The 19,646-nt window shown below is 39.5% G+C and overlaps 1 protein-coding gene across 4 annotated transcripts in view; it reads left to right on the top strand.

The window, feature by feature from the left end:
• Positions 1 to 19,646, top strand: part of nav3 (neuron navigator 3) — a 340,033-nt gene that overhangs the window by 74,307 nt on the left and 246,080 nt on the right. The gene's annotated exons all lie outside the window — the stretch shown is intronic.

The following is a 19,646-nucleotide window of genomic DNA, read 5'->3' as shown; positions in this document are numbered from 1 at the left end:
TCCTCCGAGGGAAGAAGAAAAGTTTCTCTGCGCTGCTTCCTCTGACCCTTTTTTTATTTTGCTTGCTTCTTTTGCTATTTCCAGCCACCACCTAGCCATCACCACCCACCCCTAACCCCGAGAGGGGTCAGTTACAAAGCTCTCTGTCATCGTCATGGGCATTAGTGTTGTGTTGTCTCTGCCTTTGACCCCACCAGTGGTCTGAAACTGCTGTCACTCTGAATCCATTAGGAATAGGTCATAAATAATGTTGTTTGCCGCTGGGTTTGTAACCTGATCACACAGTCCCTCATCCCAGGGTCCAACTAGGGACGGGAAATTGATTGAATTGTTAGGATACAGCAGTGTACTTTAAAATGAGATGAAGAGTAAGGGTATCATTTATATTGATATAGTTTGTTTATTTAAAAACAAACTTGCTGCCAGGCCTAATTCTCCTTAAAAGATGATAATAGTGGGAACAGTTTAATTTCAGTTTCATTTGGATAAGTATAATTAATCAATTTTTGAAATTATAAGCTAAAAGTCTGCAGTCGTGAGAGATCGGAAAACAGGGGAGTCCAGTCATTGTATGTTGTGTATAACCATTCAGCTAAAAAGTATTGGGATATGATTTGTGGTCCATATTGCCAAGCCCTAGCCCCCCTCTCTTGTCTTCATTGGAAGATTTGTCATAATTAAGGGGGTCTAATGGAGGCTACATTTAAACAGAGCTGCTGCAAAGAGGAGGGTTGCTTAATTTTGTGTTGTAAATGAGCTGGTAAAAAGTGCTTTGATGGAGATTTTCAAGCTTCATACGATCCTGGCAAAGACTCTTCAAGTCATGCCTTTGGTATATCGAATTTCCCTCCAAACAAAACGGGGCTGCAGGGGAAAGAAGGAAAAAAACGTTTAGTCCCTTCACTGATCTTGACAAGTCTTCTTTCAGTCTTCATGGATACAAAGTCACTATCACACTGAACTCACTTGGAAGTTGCATAAGTGCCAATCAGCCCAGGCTGCCTTTGCCTTGCCAGAGCCCAGGTGTCCTAAAGCAACAGCTGTGTGGTATTTTTATGTCTGTTTTCCCTTTCTCTCTCTGTGTCCCATGTCAGTGTCAAACAATGGCCCTCAGGTGCAGAAGGAACAAAGTTGCAGGGAATTGGAAAGCCTGGGTCATTTGTCAGGCTTGACTCTGGTCAAAAATAGATGTTCGTGTTTTCTTTCTGCCCTGGCTGGGAGTTCTGCAGGTTCACTCGTAAAAAAGGCATGCTTTCCTCTTTTTCCTTTTGTTTCCCTTGATTTGGTTCCCTCCTCAGCACAGAGCAGCACTCTGTCTGACAGCAACTGATAGTCCTCAGTCTTGACTTAACTTTATGTTTATGTTTATTTATGATTTATGAATTCTGCAATGCATGTTTTAAATTTGAAGCAGTGTTTCATATGAGGGTCGTGCCAACTTCCTGTCAAATGGCGAGATGTCAAAAAACTTGCCAGCACCAGCAAAGCATCATTTAATGAAATATTGAGGCCGTTTTCTCAAAATCTGAGCTAGATAGGTTCAGCACTTAAAGAGGAGATGTTTGCTCAGAGGTTTCTTCAGTCTAATACTGTTGTCCTGCTAGAAAATGCAGAAAAACACAGAATATGTACACAAAAGTTACGGCAGGTAAGAGCCATTAAATCATCATCATCAAAAAAGAAGCCGTATTTTGAAACTGAGATGAAGCTGTTGGACTTCCTGTTTAGATTTGAGCATGGGTCCAAGAGGATTATCCGAAGAGGAAAATCATTAGTCTAGATCAAATAGTCTTAGGGGGCTAAATGTTTGAAATGATTTTGGATAGGAAGAAATCTTTAGTTGGCTGAAGGGGGCGCTGTTCCACTGTAACACTGGTGCATGAATGTATACAGGAGCAATGTGGGATGATTCCTCTGAAGTTTGTTGATGATTGGCATAAGTACTGAAAAGTTATGTGGACTCATTAGTCTAGCAGCACCGCAAAATAGTGAAACAAGCAGTCCAAGTTTGGCAAAAAGTCAAGGTTCTGATGAACTTTGATCAACATCTTGTGTAGAATGGTCAGATAAAATCCTTCTGAGGAGTCTGTTAATATGTGAAACCTGTCTAATGCCAAAATTTGACCTTCAGCTGTTTATAGTGTGCTTCCTGTACATTTTAGAGGATGCTCCCAAGGACTCACCTTCAGCCAAGGTCAAGCTTGAAGGCATGCTTAATGCTTGGGCCTTTATACCCCTGGTATTACACCCAGAGGCGACCAATGGTTTCTGGGCCCTTGGAACATACACAGCAAAACTTTGTGCTTGTGGCAACCCTACTACCCACCCAGATGGTACTCTAGGTTCCCAACCTTTTTTCCTCAGGGCCCTCCAACTCATACCTAAGAAAAGCTAAGCCCTTTTCAGGACCCTCTTGGTAAGAGAACACATCAATTTTTATTGTTTTTATTGACAAAATTGAAACATAACAGGCCTACAGACACTCGGTCTTGAAAGAAGATTTATGTATAAACTATCCGTTATTATGGCAGTGTATCAGGGCTACTCTACAAAAATGAATAAATAAAAAGGATCTGTTATTCTTTTAAGAAAAAACTCAACATTTTCAAGTTTAAAAAGTTTTTAATTCATGTGATAAAATCTATAAAGTTTTAAATTTAAAAATCATAAATGTTCATCAACCAAAACTTTTATTATTGTTTGTTTTTTTTCAATTGAAAAGTCAAAATTCCAAACATTGTTTTCAGTTTGGTTTGGTGAAGGTTTTTGACTTTTCAGTGTTGTAAATTTTTATTTTTATTTTTATTTATTTTATTTATTTATTTTTTATTTTTTTGGATTTTGATGTCAACATTTAGGACTTCACATTCTAATATTTCAAGTTTTTTATCCTAAATTTACATCTTTTTTAAACTCTAAAATTCTGAGTTTGTTTTCTTGTAAACATAGATTTTGTAATTGCCAAAATTTCTATTTTTTTTCCAGCCAAATTTCAACTTTTTTGCCCAAAAATTAGTAAATCCTCTTAATTTACTATCTTTCAGGGTGGCTCCCATACATTGTCATACATTATGTGTCTAATTATGATTTTAAAGAACACATATGTACATCTAATTTTGACATCAAAGCAGTCCGAGTCCTGCACCCACACTGAAATCTTTGGCACCCGCTAGGGGTGCCCGGACCCAAGGTTGGGAAACACTGCCCTAGGCCATGCTTACTCACCACATCCACCCTTTACTCCACTCTGAAGGTGTGGACTTTGTTATATTTCAACAAATTATTTTCCCATACCTCTGGTAATGTGCAAGGACATCCAGAGCACAACCTGGGTTTTGTCAGTCCTCCTGGGCTTACTCACCACATCCTAGCCTTACTTCAGCCTCAATTTTTGGCCCAAACATGCCTAAAAGTTCTGGACAGACTGTAACTATTTTCATGCATGCAGCTCTTACCCAGTCCACTGAGTGATAAAGGTGTGGTGAAATAGTCCTATCTTGGACAGCAAATGTAAAAGGGCCACATGCTTCATGTCCTTTGGCTACCTTTTGCCTCATTTTCTCCCTATTAACACACATTTATTTCCACACAAACATATGCTATCTTCCCCTTTCTGGGCTTTTGTTTTCTTAGCTGTGAGTGGAGGCTGAAAGAGTGGAGGGCAAAGGTCATGTGTGCAGAAACAGGCCTCGTCCATGATGCTTCACATCCTCAGCCATCAATAGGAAACACAAGGTTGGTAAAAGTGAGTTCCTGCCTGTACCTCACATCTGTCAAGACAGGCCTGTTTCCCTGTTGTCCTGAGTTGGCTATTCAGGTCACTTCTTTGAAAAAAGCAAAAGAAGGAAATCCTGACAGAGTGCAGACTGAGTGAACTCTAACCTGTGTTGTAACAGCTGCATGGTCGGAAAAGAATGAAAACAAAAGACAAAACAGAAGTTTTGTTATATAATGGCACAGTGATTACACCGATTCCTGACAGTTTATTGCCTCCAAGATAAATTGATTGAGTGAAAAACAGATTAATCACTTGGAAAAATTGTTGCAGCCCTTGTAGCCACATTAGCCGAAACAGAAGTAGCACATGATTGATGGCTTCAATAGAAAACCCCTTTGTCATCAAAACACAAAAAATAATCAACACGTACAAGGCCGCAATCAATCAACGGAGAGAGAGGAAAGAAAAGACAGGAGCAGAAAAACAGAGCAGTGACTCCTAAGGCAAGAATGAGAGATTCACGGTCTGTTAGCGAGCGAAATCCACAGAGTGAAAACACTCGCTGGATTCTGTGACTCAGCAGCAGCTCACCTGTGAATCAGTGCGCAGTCACAGAGCGCTGGCTCCAGATGTGTAGCACATCCACTCTACATTTACAGTAAGTGTCACAGCTGATGGATACAAGCAGCCAAATCAACCGCAGTGTTATTCAAGCCATGTTTTTACTCTGAAATGTAACTCTTTGATGCCTGGTTGGTTGCATAAGAAGGACCGTTACTGGAAGTCTGTCTGGAGGTGAAGTTGAGTCTGGGGTGAACAGATGTCATCATGATTGCGGGTGTCTTTTGTTTTTGAGGTTTTAATGATTCACTGAAGGAATATTGCTGGGATGTCTGTTTAAATCTCATTTCTACAGGTTGAACTAAAGTTTATCCAGCCTTTTTTGCACTCCAAACTTTTCCATGTGCAACCTGTTGGGCAGCCGATGCTATGGATTGTGTAGACCATAATATCAATTTTTTAAATACAATTATAGTTAGCGGTTTTAGAAAAGTAATGCCAATTAAATCAAGATATCTAATTCTAGATAAGTGACTGCTTTGATAAGTGGGTAAATCTACCTATGACAAATTCTCAGATGAAGTGGAACTATATTCAACACAGAATCACAGCATGGCAGTGACCACTTTGGGCTGATGGCTGGAGCACCTCTCACTTCCCTGTAGCTGGGTGTTCGTGCTCAGGGCTTCCTGGCGAATTAGCAGCAACAGTGTGGAAAGAGCTATCAATGAGAGGACTGTACTGAACATTCCAAAGTGGATCCTTTTGTCTTTCTTAAGTACTACAAATAAACCACAATGGTTGGATTTTACAGTTTTAACTGAGGACTAATATGGGACAACTGATGGTCAGACTCAGTTTCACGGATTAGCTAACTGTTGGGGTGATTCTTTGGTGCTGGAGGATGGTATTTGGCTGTTGTAAACTGCTCAGTTATTGCAGCGGCAAATGTGCTAACTGGAAGCTGATGGTGCCAACGTGAAGCTTAGTGCTGTTGTTGTCTACATATTAAATGTGGGTTTATATTGTACAACTGACTGCATGTGGTTACAGTTGAGATCATCAGTATGATGACTCATATGGGACAAGTGATGGTAAGACTCATTTTCTCAAATTAGCTAATTGTTGGGGTGATTCTTTGGTATTGCAGGATGGTATTTGGCTGTTGTAAACTGCTCAGGTATAGTAGTGGCTAATGTGCAAACTGGAAGCTAATGGTTCTAACATGAAGCTAAGTGATGTTGTCCACATGTTAAATGTAGGCTTATATTGTACAACTGACTGCATGTCTTTAAGGAAAAGCTAACAATTTTCATCATGTCTGTTTAGGCAATTTACACAAAGACAAAATAAAGTCTTTGAACAGTCATTTCTAAAGTCTGATCATGTATAATATGTGTCTAGCAGGCTCTAACAACAGGTGAACAATAACTCGGGTCTACTTTCCGCTCACTTTCTACTGTCTTGGTCTTGGGTCAGGTTCAGACAGAAAATGTTACTTCATTCAAGTTTTATGCAAGGATTGAAGCAAAGTTCTGATTTATGTTAATTGCTGCTGTTAAATTCAAGTTATTGGTCACATGTGGCAAATGTCAAGTAGGTGTTCTGAGTGGCTGAAATTCTTAAGGACTAACTGTCATTTTGGCGGGAGACAAAAAAGTCTTGTCGAAACTCTGATCTAGAAGACAATAATGTTTATTTTATTTAAACTTACTCGAAAATGCTGGCCCTTGTACACATATAGTTGATGAACTCTGACCTGGCTTTGGCGCAGCTTAAATGTAGAAGCATAAATCAGACTTTAACTTTTACTGTAGATCAAAAACAATTAGCTGGAAGGGTACAAGAGGAAAAGTGTGACAAAAGTACCTTTAGTTACTCTAAAGGAATAGTGAGGCAAGTCTAGGCGTGCTTGGGGAATTTGTAAAACCATATTATCACTACAGCTAAACAACAACTAAAGATTCTACGTTCAAGGGGATATTTTTTATGGATATGGATGTAGAGATTTGAGATTTTGGCTTGACTTTAGAGATGCCTTGGGCAAAAGTTTGAAAAGAACTGCTGAGCCAACTGTCTAAAGCTGCTGCTCAAACCAGTTCTATATGGGCAGCTGATGCAGCTATGATTAGCCTGTAGACCCTGGAAGCAATAAAGTCAAGGACTAAGCATTTACCCTCCTTATACGGCAGTAATTGGCCCATCATAAGCCGGCAATTAGCGGCGAACTCTACTGCCTTCATGCACAGTGGCATCGGATTAATAGATGGCTCTGTTCATAAACATCAAGAGCCTAGGTTTGAGTGTTGACACCATGAGGGACTAATGGCACTATCACTGGGATGGTGTCCTTTAATGATGGAGACGGATCTATGTGGTGTGCAGGTCCCTCTACTGGAGCCAGCACTGAACTGGTATCTGATACTGTGGATGTGTGAGAGGGTTTATTTAGTCGCTGATGGCAGTTTAGGTTGGGAAATGAGTTTGTGTGGGAGTCTGGCTTCCTGCCCATACACTTGGCAGCACATGCTTCAGTATGTTTTCCATTTGTGAGTTTAATCTGCTGAAGTTTTCTACTTTCTGCAGGATACTTTTGTTTTATCGTTGGATGAAATTTAACCTCCATGTCAAGCTATTTGAAGTCGCAAGGCATTTAAAGGCAAACATTGTGCATCCAGTGAAGGCATTATGGTTGAGTACTATGCACATGCTGACACAGCAAGTGAAGTTCCTGTTGACAGCACCTTTGGACAGCTAATAAGGTTCATTCACTCTCCAGCTACTGAAGGTTATGACCCCAATCTCCCACTGATTCTACTCGGCAACACCCTCACACACCTCTTCATGCCTCCGCTATGATGTATACTCACACATTAATTAATTAACGACTGCTGATGGGTGTATAGAGGTCGTAAAGTTCACTGAGTGCGGCCCGTTTGAGATGACTCTCACGCAGAGAGATGAACAGCAGGGAAGAAAGGGGTGTGATGAGCCAGACTTTAATTCAATAATGCCATTAATGAAATTAATTATGGAGTCACTAGAAGTGAATTTACCAAACCCCTAAAGAGAAGCACATGTAAGAAGTTTAAAATAAAATTTCCAAAAGTTACTTAGTGTGTTTAAGGTCATAAATGCACCAGGTGTGGTCATAAATGAAGAATAACATGCAAATCGTGTTCCCAAAATAAAACAGGCTCAACAGGCCATGCTAAGATTGAAGCAAACCCTTAATAGAGTTTATGGATTACCAATATCATTAACTATGCAAAATGATCATTTCCTTAATAAGCTCCACATGTTTTGTTGTTTTAGACCTTAAAGTTTGACCCCATTATGCATCATGCTTTAACTGCCTATGAAGTTCAGCTGGTTTAGTAATAAAGGGAAGAAATGTTGACTCAATAACACAGAAGTTAAAGACAGTATACTTGCAAGAAACAGTAAGAATATTTAAGATTCACAAATATAGTAACAAGAGTGGTTCCAAAGTGACTTATTTCTTGGGCCCCAACCAATTTCATTTTCCACTTATAGCCTATTAAAAACAATCATCAATCAACCAAAAGTTGGCCAATAGACGCCAATGCTAACACTTGTATTTTCACTAATAAAAGTGCAGGAATATGTCTTGGTTTAATTTTAAAACAATGATTTTTCTGTATATGTCATTCAATGTTGTTGCCAAGGCTGTTGTTCTCTTCACCAATAAAAAAAGAAATAATTACAATGTCACCTTCCATTGCTACGCAGACGACACACAGATATACCTGCCTTAAAGACCTGAGGACCCTAGAGGCCTAGATGCTGTCAAAGACTGTTTAGATGGTATTAACTGTTGGATGGCACTGAACTTCTTACATCTCAACTGGTCAAAATCAGTGATAATTCTATTCAGTATCCAACATCCGTCCAAAACAATAAAAGGCAGTTTCATCAATTATGAAATCAACAGGCGGAAATCTGGGAGTTCAATTCGATTTAAACCTTACGTTTGCAGCACACGTCAACAAAGATGTACAGTCTTACTTCTTTCATTTACACACTATCTCCAAATTTAAACTGATTGCCCCTTAGTCAGAGGTAAATAAAGTCATTCACACCCTCATCTTTTTCCCCATCTTGATTTTTGCAACTGTCTTTTTTCTGGTATTAGTCAAAAATATCTCTTTCACCCCTAACTGGTACAGAATGCAGCAGCTAGGATTCCAACTGATTTTAACCTATGGCATCATATCATCCTAATTTAAGCATCTCTATATTGGTTTCCTATTAATTTTAGAATTGACTTTAAGATTTGACTTAATACTTTGAAGCACTAACAGGTCTGGCTATTTATCAGCATTTTTAACTCCCTGTCAGCCAGCCCACAGCCCCAGATCCTTAGGTCAGTTCGCCTGGTAGTTCCAAAGTCAAGACCTAAAGCTAAAGGTGACAGGGCCTATTTCATCAGGACCCCTCGGCTTTGGAATAACCTGCCTGATTAGCTAAGACCGCAGAATCAGTGACATGTTTTAAATCACTGGTTCTAGCTGCTTTTAACAGATGGCATCACATCACCTCAATTTAAGCATGTCTACATTGGCGTCCTTTTCATTTTAGAATTGATTTTCAGATTTTACTTGAAGCACTAAAAGGTCTGGCTCCAAGCTATATATCAGAATTACTAACTCCCCATTAACCAGGTTGTAGCTTCAGATCTTTGGGTGGGGGCCTTTTGGCTGTTCCAAAGTTGAGACTTAAAACTAAGGGTGATAGGTCCTTTTCCATCAGGACCCCTCAACTTTGGAATAACCTGCCTGAGGAAATACAGAGTGCAGAATCAGTGACATCTTTCAAATCACTTATTAAAACTTACTTTTACAGACTTGCTTTTGTGTGATGCCATCTTGGTATTCCTTCTTATTCTTTTATTCATCTCCCTTCCTTTTTTTAAAATCTCCCTTATCATTATTATTTGACCATTATTACTGTTATTAAACTACCTTTCATATTGTTTTCAATTCTTATTGTTTATCTTTTAATTTCTTTTTGAATCTTTGGTCCTCTTGGTCTCAAGTTTTGCAGAAGGGTTCCTGTGTTGGCCTGGTATTCAGGGGTTTCTATGATGTCATGTAACTTCTTATCCCTATTTTGTCTTTGGATGTCCCAGTTCCTTTGACAACTTGGGATGTCTAATTTCTTATCAGACTAAGGCCCCCCTATTCTGGATACTCAGTTATTACAACAGTGGCAATTACAGTGGTACAGTTACAATCAGCAAGCAGCATAACAGTAAAGATTTGAGTGGAATTTTGGGACTGAATCGACAAAAATGTGAATAAATGGTTTAGTTTAAAGACTAAAGATGGTGCAAACTTCCATCATTTAGTTAGCTTGTTGTGCACATTGAACTTTAGTCCCTTTTTTGGGGCAAATTCTTCACATTCTGTGATGCAACTCAATGTAAACTCTTTCTTAGACCTTTGCCAAAGTAGAAAGCATCCACATTTTTCCAACTTCACACACCAAGATAGCATCAGCAAAGTTATTCTGTAACTTTTTCCACTCAAGGAAGAGTCTTTTTACATTCAGAGTCATAACCCTTTTTATATGTAAACCTAAATAGTATTTTGAAGACTTATTTGAATTTGTAAGATAATCTTTAACATTTCTTTCAACTTGTAGTCCCCTGTATGACGCAGATTTCCTGATGCAACTCCAAATTAACTTTTTGTAAGTGCCCACTCCAGCTTTTTATCCCCTTATTTTAATTTTCATGACCAAAAATTCCTTTAACAGCCTGAAATAGTTACCCTACTGGTAGGTAAACATGTCGGAAAACCCCATATTTTGATTTTTAAGATCATATTTTTGACTAAATACGGTTTCGTTCAGGCCTAAAGGGGCAGTTGATGCATTCTGTCTGGTCTAGATGAGTGATATCTGGTTTAAATGTTATGTCTGCAGAGACCATAGGGGAAATATGCCTCATTACAAACCAAAGAGCCAAAGCCGCCCTGTGTTTGAAGTGGCTGGCCTTTCAAGCTTTCACTCTCCAGCTGAGATTCACAGATGATCTTGAATGACTCATTAAGTTCATTCATACACACTCCAAACCTGCAGCAGCCGCTCTTCTAAAGGCAGATGCTGTTAATCTGCTGTTGGGTGCAGAGGCTGAGGATTAGTGTGGTGGAGCCCTCTGCTGGTGGATGTGTGGAAAATACTTCTCCTCACACTGGATCAACAAGTAGTGATGTTGATTTCCGTCTGTCTGTTGGCTTAAGACTAAAACATTGCTGGAGATGACTTAAAAGATATTTCACGTCTTATTCTTGAAATGACTTTTGAATTCTTTGTTCACTGAAGGCTGAGCTCACTTTTGCAGAGTAACATTTCTATCAAACATCAAACGATGCTCCTGCCAGGCTGACTTTACTGAAGGAAAAGTCCTCACTGTTATGCTGCTCTGAAAAATAAAACTAGCTTACATTTTACATCAATGGCAAAAAAATAGAAATATAGAGTAAAAACATTGTGGATAAATTGTGTTGAATTTACTCTATACCCGAGATAAAGGATTAGTCACATTTATTATCATTTTCTGTTTTTAGATTCTGCTTTACAGGGTTTCTTGTAAAACTTTTTGCCACTTCATATTACATATTGCACTTGCCTGTATTGGGATGTGTACTTTGAGAAATGAAAATGAGCATTGAGAGCCCATGTTCATAAACACCACTTTTTGTGCTGGCAGCACCCATCTAGTTAAAGGGCATGGTCTCTTCTGCTTTACCACTTTTAAAAAGCATATATAAGATGCAAATGTTTGAATATATCAGCTGTGAATATAAGTCTATATGGGCTTTAAATATTGGCCTGTACACACCGTAGATATTGGCCTAATCTGTAAACATTGGCCTAATTGGACTGTAAATATCAGTCTATATGGACTGGAAATATTTGCCCATATACATTGTAAACATCAGTCTATATGAGATTTAAAAATTGGACTATATACACTGTATGTATTGGCTTATATTGGCTGTAAATATTGGCCTATATGGGTTTTAATCATTGGCCTATTTTGGCTTCAAATAGTGGTCTGTATAGGTTGTGAATGTTGGCCTAAATATATTGTAAATATTGCCTTATATATTGTAGATATTGACTTATATTAGCTGTATAAATCAGCCTATGTTGCCTGATGGCCTATATAAGCTGCAAATATCTGCCTTTTCAGGTGTATATTGGCCTATATTGGTTGTAAATATCAGACTATATGGGCTGTAAATATTGGCCTGTATTGGCTGTACATGTTGGATATATGGGCTGTAAATATCTGGCTATATGAGCTGTAAGTATAGTTATATTAGGCTTTAAGATAGGCACATCTCAGCTGTAAATATTGGCCTGTACTGGATGTGAATTTGGGCCTATATGGGCTATAGCTATTGGCCTATTGGCTGAAATATATTGGCATATGAAAGCTGTAAATATTGATCTGTATTGGCCAAGATTTAGGCCTATGTGGGCTGTAAATATTGGCCTATATCAGCTGTAAATTTGGGCCTACATCAGTTGTAAATGTTGGCCTATAGGAGCTGTCAATATTGGCCTATACTGGCTATATTGACCTATATGGAGGGTAAAAAATAGGCATAAACAGTCTGTAAATATAGGACTGTATTGGCTGCAAATATTGCCCTATACAGGCTGTAAATATTGCACTATGTAGGCTGTAATTATTGGCCTATTTCAGCTCTAAATATCATCTTATATCAACTGTAAATTTTGTTTTATATCAGCTGTAAATATTGGGCTATAGGGGCCATTAATATCCGCATATATGGGCTCAAAATATCTAATATGTTTAAGGTAGATATTGAAAAGATACTGAAATATCCCTTTAAAGGTAGAGCCTTTTTCCACAGTGGCTAATTGTAGAGTATTATGGCACAATCTTAAAAGACACAGTAAAGAGAAAAAAGAAGACTACATCACTTACCATGACTCTTTTCCAAAATACAAACACCCACTCCACAGTGATGACACCCTCTCCCGCTCAGGCATCGTCATGTGTTATTATTGGAGCTAAAGGCTCACCCAGATTCTGAGTGTGCGCAAACAATCAGCCGTTTAGTGTCTGACCACCTTGCTAAGTGGCTGGGCGTAGTGTCGTCGTCATGTCCTCGTCCTCTGAGAGGCTTGTTGATAAAAACGTGGCCTGGGCTCCTGGCAGTCGGGCCGGCACTCAATCAAAAAGCCATTAATCTAGTGATCTACATTAATTTGTTTCTCAAACAAGCAGATGGCAATCCCAATTGAAAGCAAACAGACATGTGTTGTGTACTGCATATAAATGGGTTTTTTAACACAAAAACAAAGAGCAGATACGTCCAAACGGGGCAGATACCTGATCGACATATTAGCAGTTTGCAGAGCGCTGATACCTTTGTGGGTTTAAATCATTGTGTTTACCATAAGCTAAGAGCTGTAAAGGCATGTACTTATCTACAAAACTTGAGCCTTTTGACCCCCCCATCTGCACAGATCTGATTACAACCCCCCTGCCTTATTATTTCTGTGTTTACCTCCTTGTTTAGATTCAGTTTCATCGCCTTTATTGGCCTGCAAGGCAGCGCTGCTTGCAGTGGCAACAGTTACTGTGAGTGAAAGTGCTTCCAAATCAGGCCAAATTTGATCTGTAATGTCAACCAACCACAACTAGTGCAGCTCAGCCGCTGACTCATCTTGAGTTAATGAACAGAAAGCCTGTCAGATGCTGTGAGGAAGTGTGACTAATCCAAACAGGCCAGCAGTGAGTCACACCAGCACAGATCATCCCCTGCTGATTTGGTTTTTGTTTCAGTCAGTTTGGAGAAAATTTGAATCCCTCTGTGGAAGTGATAAGGACTTGTTTGTTTGCCTTTTTAGAGTCTATTTCTGGAGAAGAGGTAGCTAATGACACATCTCCTGACTTGTTTGTGTGTTTTGGAGTGGGCGTGGCCTGCAAAACTGCAAAGGAATGATTACATAGCCCTGCGGCCTCCCAAAATAGACGAGTGTCAGCCGGAAGCCGCAGGATGCTTGTTAAGGTCATGATCTGCCGCCTCCAAGCAGGAAAAGTTTGTTTTCAACACAAGCCTTCAATTAGGGGAGTTACCACGACAGTGAGGTGATGCCATGTCTGTGTTATAGTACCCTTTGGAAGGAGCTCATCCTGAGAGCTAGTGGCTAAGTAGCTAATTAGCACAGAGCTCCCCACAGGCTCCTCTGAGAGTCTGAATGTCACACAAATATCTACTGGGGGTTTCATAACAGCTGCTGGTGCTACATGTGGTTTTCCTTTTTATGCATAATCTCAGTTGGACGGAGCTTACCTGGAACCAGAGATGAATATTTAACAACATACCTTTCTTGTTTTGTTTTTGTGTGAATCAAGAAGTGGGTGTAAGGCAGACAGGCATCTTTTTGAGCCTGAATTCATAACAGACCATTTTCACAGCAGTGACACCATTTCTAAACAGCACCAAGCATCATTTCACACATTTTATGTGTTGTGTTAAAGCAACAATATGTGACTTTTCCACTGTTGAATAGCAGTTTCAAAGTCAATCTGACTGTATATTGGCTTTCAACAGAAAGAATGGCCTTCCACAGAGTGCCCTGGTTGCCCGCTTGCAGCACTATCTAGCTTTGGCACCAGGCTGCAGCTCTTAGGAGTGCATACAGCTTAACAGCACTAGTTCATACACCAATCTCCAGTTAAAAAGAAGCCAGTTATCTCAGTTTGATACAACTGCTGAGGCTAAGAGCCGAACAAAGACAGAGGCAGAGGCAGATTAAGCAAAGAAGAGAAAAAAAGTAACCAAACAAGAAGTCCATCCATCTATGTTCTTCTCCTTATTGGGGGCAGGATTGCAGCAGCAGCAGTTTAAACAAGTCGACCCAGACATCCCTCTTTCAAACAATAATTTCTGGCACCCCCTAAAGGATTTCGAAATGAGATCAGGAGGGATATATAGTCTCTTCAGTGAGTATTGGGTCTGTCCTGAGGTCCCCTTCCCGTCTGTCAGGCCTGGCAGCCGGGGAGGTGACCAGGAGGCATTTAGATTAGATGCCCAAACCACCACAACTTGCTCCTTTCTAGTTAAATTGCACTATAAAGTGTGACAGAGCTACAGAGCTGCAGTAACTCAAGACAAAGTCTTTTCTGGCAAGAAAGTAGCAGAGAGCCAACCTCAATGCAAGGCAATGCATAGAAATGAGCTATGTATTACCTGAGGTAACAGACGAGGGACTCTAACTCGGTGGATAACTTCACTCACGGTGCAAATGTGTCTCAAATCACAAACAATGAAAATCCACCAGAAACATGACCAAAGGAAGTCCTAGCAGGGATCACTGTGCAGCAGGCAACATCCAAATGCAACTTACTACATGTAGAACGTATCTAAACACTTTGCCCAAGGGCATGATAGGAAACACTTTCCTGAGATTTGATATCAACACTCTTGAATAACTCCAACACTGCAGACCATTTTACTCAGGAAAGAGTTAAAATTACACCTTGGCAGGGTGCTGATGTACACCTTGGCTTTGAATAAATGTACATATCTATTCACATGATCAGATACCAAGCCTATTCTGATCTGCCTCTGACTGTATTTCAGTTGACAGTATTGGGCTACCATTACATCATTCAAGCTCTTTTTGAAAGCTAAAAATATTTGTGACGTTGAGTGTGGCTGCCACAGTGTACATGCCCTAACATCGTGGTGGCAGCGTCTGGCTCTCAGGCCACAGAGCCCACGATCCAGACGCTGCCTCACATGCTGTGGTAATCATGGTAAGGTGAGATACCGCGTGTGTCTGAGTTTGCAGAAGTCTCATAAACCTTGCTCTGAGGATGCAGTAAATGTGTGTATGTGACTGCTTCAGCATCTGTCGCAGGCTGTACTTTAAAAGAAGGGATGATTACTTGAGCACACGGCACTGGATGAGGGTATTTATGAGGTTTCATGTGTTTTTATCTCAGTAATAAAACACGCAGTAGAGAGGAGGACATTAAATAACAGTGATAAAATATGAAAGATTTCTAAAAACTTACAACATCTGACATCTCAGGTCATATAAGTTTATACATATGATAAAATATATATGTAACAACTTAGGAAGATTACAAACATCAGTGTAAAGTAGGAAGTCAGTGCTTGATTCCCTAAGCCCTGAGTCATGCCTTTAGCTCATTTCAGTGAATGGTTTAATGTGTCATCTGTCTTAAAAAATGAATGGACAACACCTTAAAAAGTAATGCAACAATGTTTTGTGCTGAACATATTCAGACGATAGAATCTACTTTTCGTAAAGTCATGATACCCTTTAATTTACGTTTATTCCAAAGTACCTTATAGCTCAGTTTCAGGACGGGTAAGTGCCTACAAGTGCCTTGATACATTGCATACCCAAACAGAGCTGGGAAATTTTCAGAATAAAAGAATCCTGTGCAAACAGAGAGAGTTCCTTCAAAGGAAACGCTGAGCAGGGTTTGAAAAGTACAAACTGGAAGTGTACATGGTGTAGAGCCCAAAAGCTACACTAACAGTTGAAGTTTGGAGAACAGCTGTATTAAACTAAGACATTTCAGCTTGTGGCCTTCACCAGGGTCATCAGGAAACAGACTGTAAACAAATTCTACTGGTGTTCACACATCTGCTCAGTTAAGGTAAATATGGTTCTCTATTGACAATTTCACTGTCTATTTAGGCTGAGAATCGCATGCCGCTCGCAGAAGAAATAGGCGAGCCCCCTTTTCTCTAGATCCTCCATGTGTGACGTGCATGTCAGGCACAGGAGATGCTTACACAGGCAGTCTGAATGCCCTGACTAGAGTTTAGAGTGGTGTTTACACACAGAAAAGACATGTCTGTTTCATGTTTGAACCTCTGAGCAAAACAGACATGATAACAGGCTTCATTTCCTCCATGTGCACACAGAGTGGGAAACAACAAACCTAGAGAGAGTCCGATGGACACCCCCCCTCAAAAAAAAAATTTACTCAACAATATGTTTGGTCATAATTTAACCTTTATGTTACCTAAAATAGTTGGCATACTGAGAAAAAAAGATATTTGGAAAAACAGTTTCCCCACTTTCATGCCTGGTTATGGCCCCGCCTAATGGTGAAAACTCCTGTGAAGCACAACTTAAGATGTCCATCTTGACTAGAATAAGTAAAACAAATTTGTAGACATTCCAATAAAAACTTTAAGAGGAGATCCTACAGATGTGACATCAGGGGCTGAATGTTTGGAGTTGTTTTAGAGGAAAAAATCAGAACTCACAGTGGAAATTTCCAGCTGGCAGAAGGGGCCGCTGTGACACAGTAATGATTTTTATGCATGAATGTATTCAGGATCAATGTGTGATCATCCCTGTGAAGTTTGGTGATGATTGACATAAGCATTGTAGAGTTATATGGGATTAAAATAGTTGGCACACTACAAAAAATTGGGAAACCATTTTTCCCATTCAAGTTTGGGCCCCCTGTTATGCCCCCACCGAATGGTGAAAACTCCTGCAAAGTACAACTTAAGATGTCCATCTTGTATAGAATAACCACAAAAAATTTGGAGACAATCCAGTGAAATCTGTACGAGGAGATCCCTCAGATGTGACAGCAGTGATGCAGCCCAAAACAGCCAAAAAAAAGGACAAAATTTGACCTTTAATTGTTTGTAGTGCATTTCCTGTACATTTTAGAGGATTGTCCCAAGAGACTTTTTTTTTCGTCTAATCATGCTGCATATGTGTACCAATTTCCATGCACATAGCTCTTACCCAATTCCCTATCTCATGGTTGCACCCCTGTGAAATGGACTTAGATATTGCATTAAGAGTTGTTATCCTCTTCAGTAAGCTCAGTCAAACCACTGGAGCCTAAAAATGGGTTCAATGTGAAGGAAAGTGAAGTTTAAACTCAACTTAAATTCACATACAACCACTGGGAGGATACACTGGGAACGCAAAGACACAAAGTTTGCTTCAAGCTGTGAAAAGCAAGAAAATGAGACATTGGAAACATAAACGTGCTATCATTCTGAAAACTTGATTCTGTAGGGGAAATTTTCTTTTAAATTTAAGTTCATAAAGAGTTTCAAGACCAGAATCTGAGCTGGATACAAACCCAATGGGACTCACTTGGGGTATTTTTTTGCATACTGATACTCAAATTTCCATTAGTTTCCTCTAAATGTTTTCACAATGGTTCAGTAGCAAGATTATAAAAACATTCCCCATGCTCTCCTCTGTGTCTTATTTTAGCCTTTTACCACTTTATTTAAGTTTTCACCACTTCACCTCTGTGTTTTATAGCTGTGCAAACTAAACGACCTGTTGGATTTAAGGCTGTTATAAATCTATCTCCTTCTGTCTTCTGGTTTCAGGGTCAAGGCTGCTAGCACAGAGAGGAAGGGTGTTTGTGTTTTAGGATGTGTGTTGGAAGGATGCATAAAATTACTCCTACTTCCTCTCATGGCTTGACATCGTAAAAACATGAAACAGGCACTGGAATAAAGAGGTTATGGCTTTCTTGTAGCTCAAGTTAGAAAAATCTCTCCAACAGCTTCGTGTATCTCGAGGGCCGAGGTTAGAGAGAGAGCCATGCACGGTTACATTAGATTTGGTGTTGGATAGTAAATGGATTTCAAGGATTTAGTTGCCTATTTTATGTGCCAGCCTGGTTTTATAAAGTGGAAGGATTCAAAAGGGCATAAAAAGAGTGGAAAGTTACTACATGAGCCCTGAATGGTTGGTAAAATTTTTGCTGCTTTGGCCATAATTCCCACTTGTGACCACTGACAGTTTATCACGTAGCTCTACACATACATACACCAGTCCATCTTTGCTTCTTTCTGCATTCTGATGTCTTCATGTATCCTCAGGCTGTCTTTTATTCCCTCTCTCCACTCTTTGGCCTCCCGTTCCCGCTGAGCAACAAGCGATCGGCTCTGACTGACGTGTGCGATTGCATCCAACATAGACTGTGTGTCCAAACTTCTCCCAGCCATGCAATTATGTCGTTTTCTGCTTATGATTTCCCCTGAAATGATAAAGTGGCTTGGCAGATCTTGGCATGAGAAAATGATGACTGAATGTTTCAGTTTTAAGCGGCCTGAGCTCCTCTCCTGTTATCTGCTGATGTAAGTGGAGCCGTTTGGTCAGTGCCAGCCTGGAAGTTTGACAGAGTGGGTTTGGATTTTCCAGTAAAGTTTAGGACATTTAAAGAAAAAAAGTGTGTAACTTTTTGTGCAGCTCCATTGCCTGCGACTACTCTCACACAGCAGTTTAGCAATTGCCAAGGAAAACTTGTTGACTTATGTCAAACATTGTAAATAAGAAAAAGTCTGTTTAGCTTTTATAGTCTTTATACCCATCTTCCATCTTTGTTTCAATGTGTCTTCTGGATATGTTTTAAGGTTTTCAGGCACTTCTTTGTACCTTTACAAGGCTGCTGTTTGTCCTCAACTGTCTGTTCCTCTGTATTTGGTGGCATCTGTGTTAAGGAACCCTTGTGATTCTCATTCAGTACCTTTTATCCTTTCTCTGTTTATTTTAAGGAACCTTTCTGAGGTTTGTTACGATTGAATTTCAGTGTTAGTTTCAAGACATCCTTTGAGTTCGTGTCTCTTTGTCCAGTTACTGTCAGTGTCTGTTTTGAGGTACCTTCTGTAGTCTGTAGGTCGATTTGCTATTATTTTAGCCGACCATTCTGAGCTCATTCTAGCGTAGCTTTCTGTGTCAGTACAGAGTAACTCAACGGTTTTATCTTTTTCAACTTAACTTTTCCTGTCTGTTTTAAGGTACCTTTGAGAGTCTGATTTAAGTTACCTTTCAAAACATATTTTTAGGTAACCTTTAGCAGTTGTTTTACCCATAATAGTGAGTTTCAGTGTGTTTTTTTTTTTTAACTGTTTAGTTTTTTTTCCCAAGTGACATTAATTGTCTGTTTTTAGGTACCTTGAAGATTTGGATTTGAATTACTTTTTATTATCGTGTTAAGGGTACTCATTTGACTTTCTTTTGATGTATCTTAGACACTCTTTGAATGTCCCCTTAACACTTATCATCTTTTCTAAATTAACCGCTACCATCTGTTTTAAGGTACCTATAACAGACTGATTTATGGTTGCTTTACTTTCTATTTTAAGGTACCCATCTGAGATTTAACAATGAAGCAAAGGCATCATATTTCAAGATAAACCTTTGAATTTGCTTCCAAGTTAACTGATTCAATTTATTTTGAGGTACCTATGATTTATGTTACCTTGTAGTATTTTAAGGTACCTTTTCTGACTTCTTCAATTGTTCTCTTTATATATTTTGT

The sequence above is a fragment of the Cheilinus undulatus genome, linkage group 23, assembly GCF_018320785.1.
Source record: "Cheilinus undulatus linkage group 23, ASM1832078v1, whole genome shotgun sequence".
NCBI lineage: Eukaryota > Metazoa > Chordata > Actinopteri > Labriformes > Labridae > Cheilinus > Cheilinus undulatus.
Note: the sequence above shows the minus strand (reverse complement) of the source record. Positions and strands in the feature narration are given on the sequence as shown.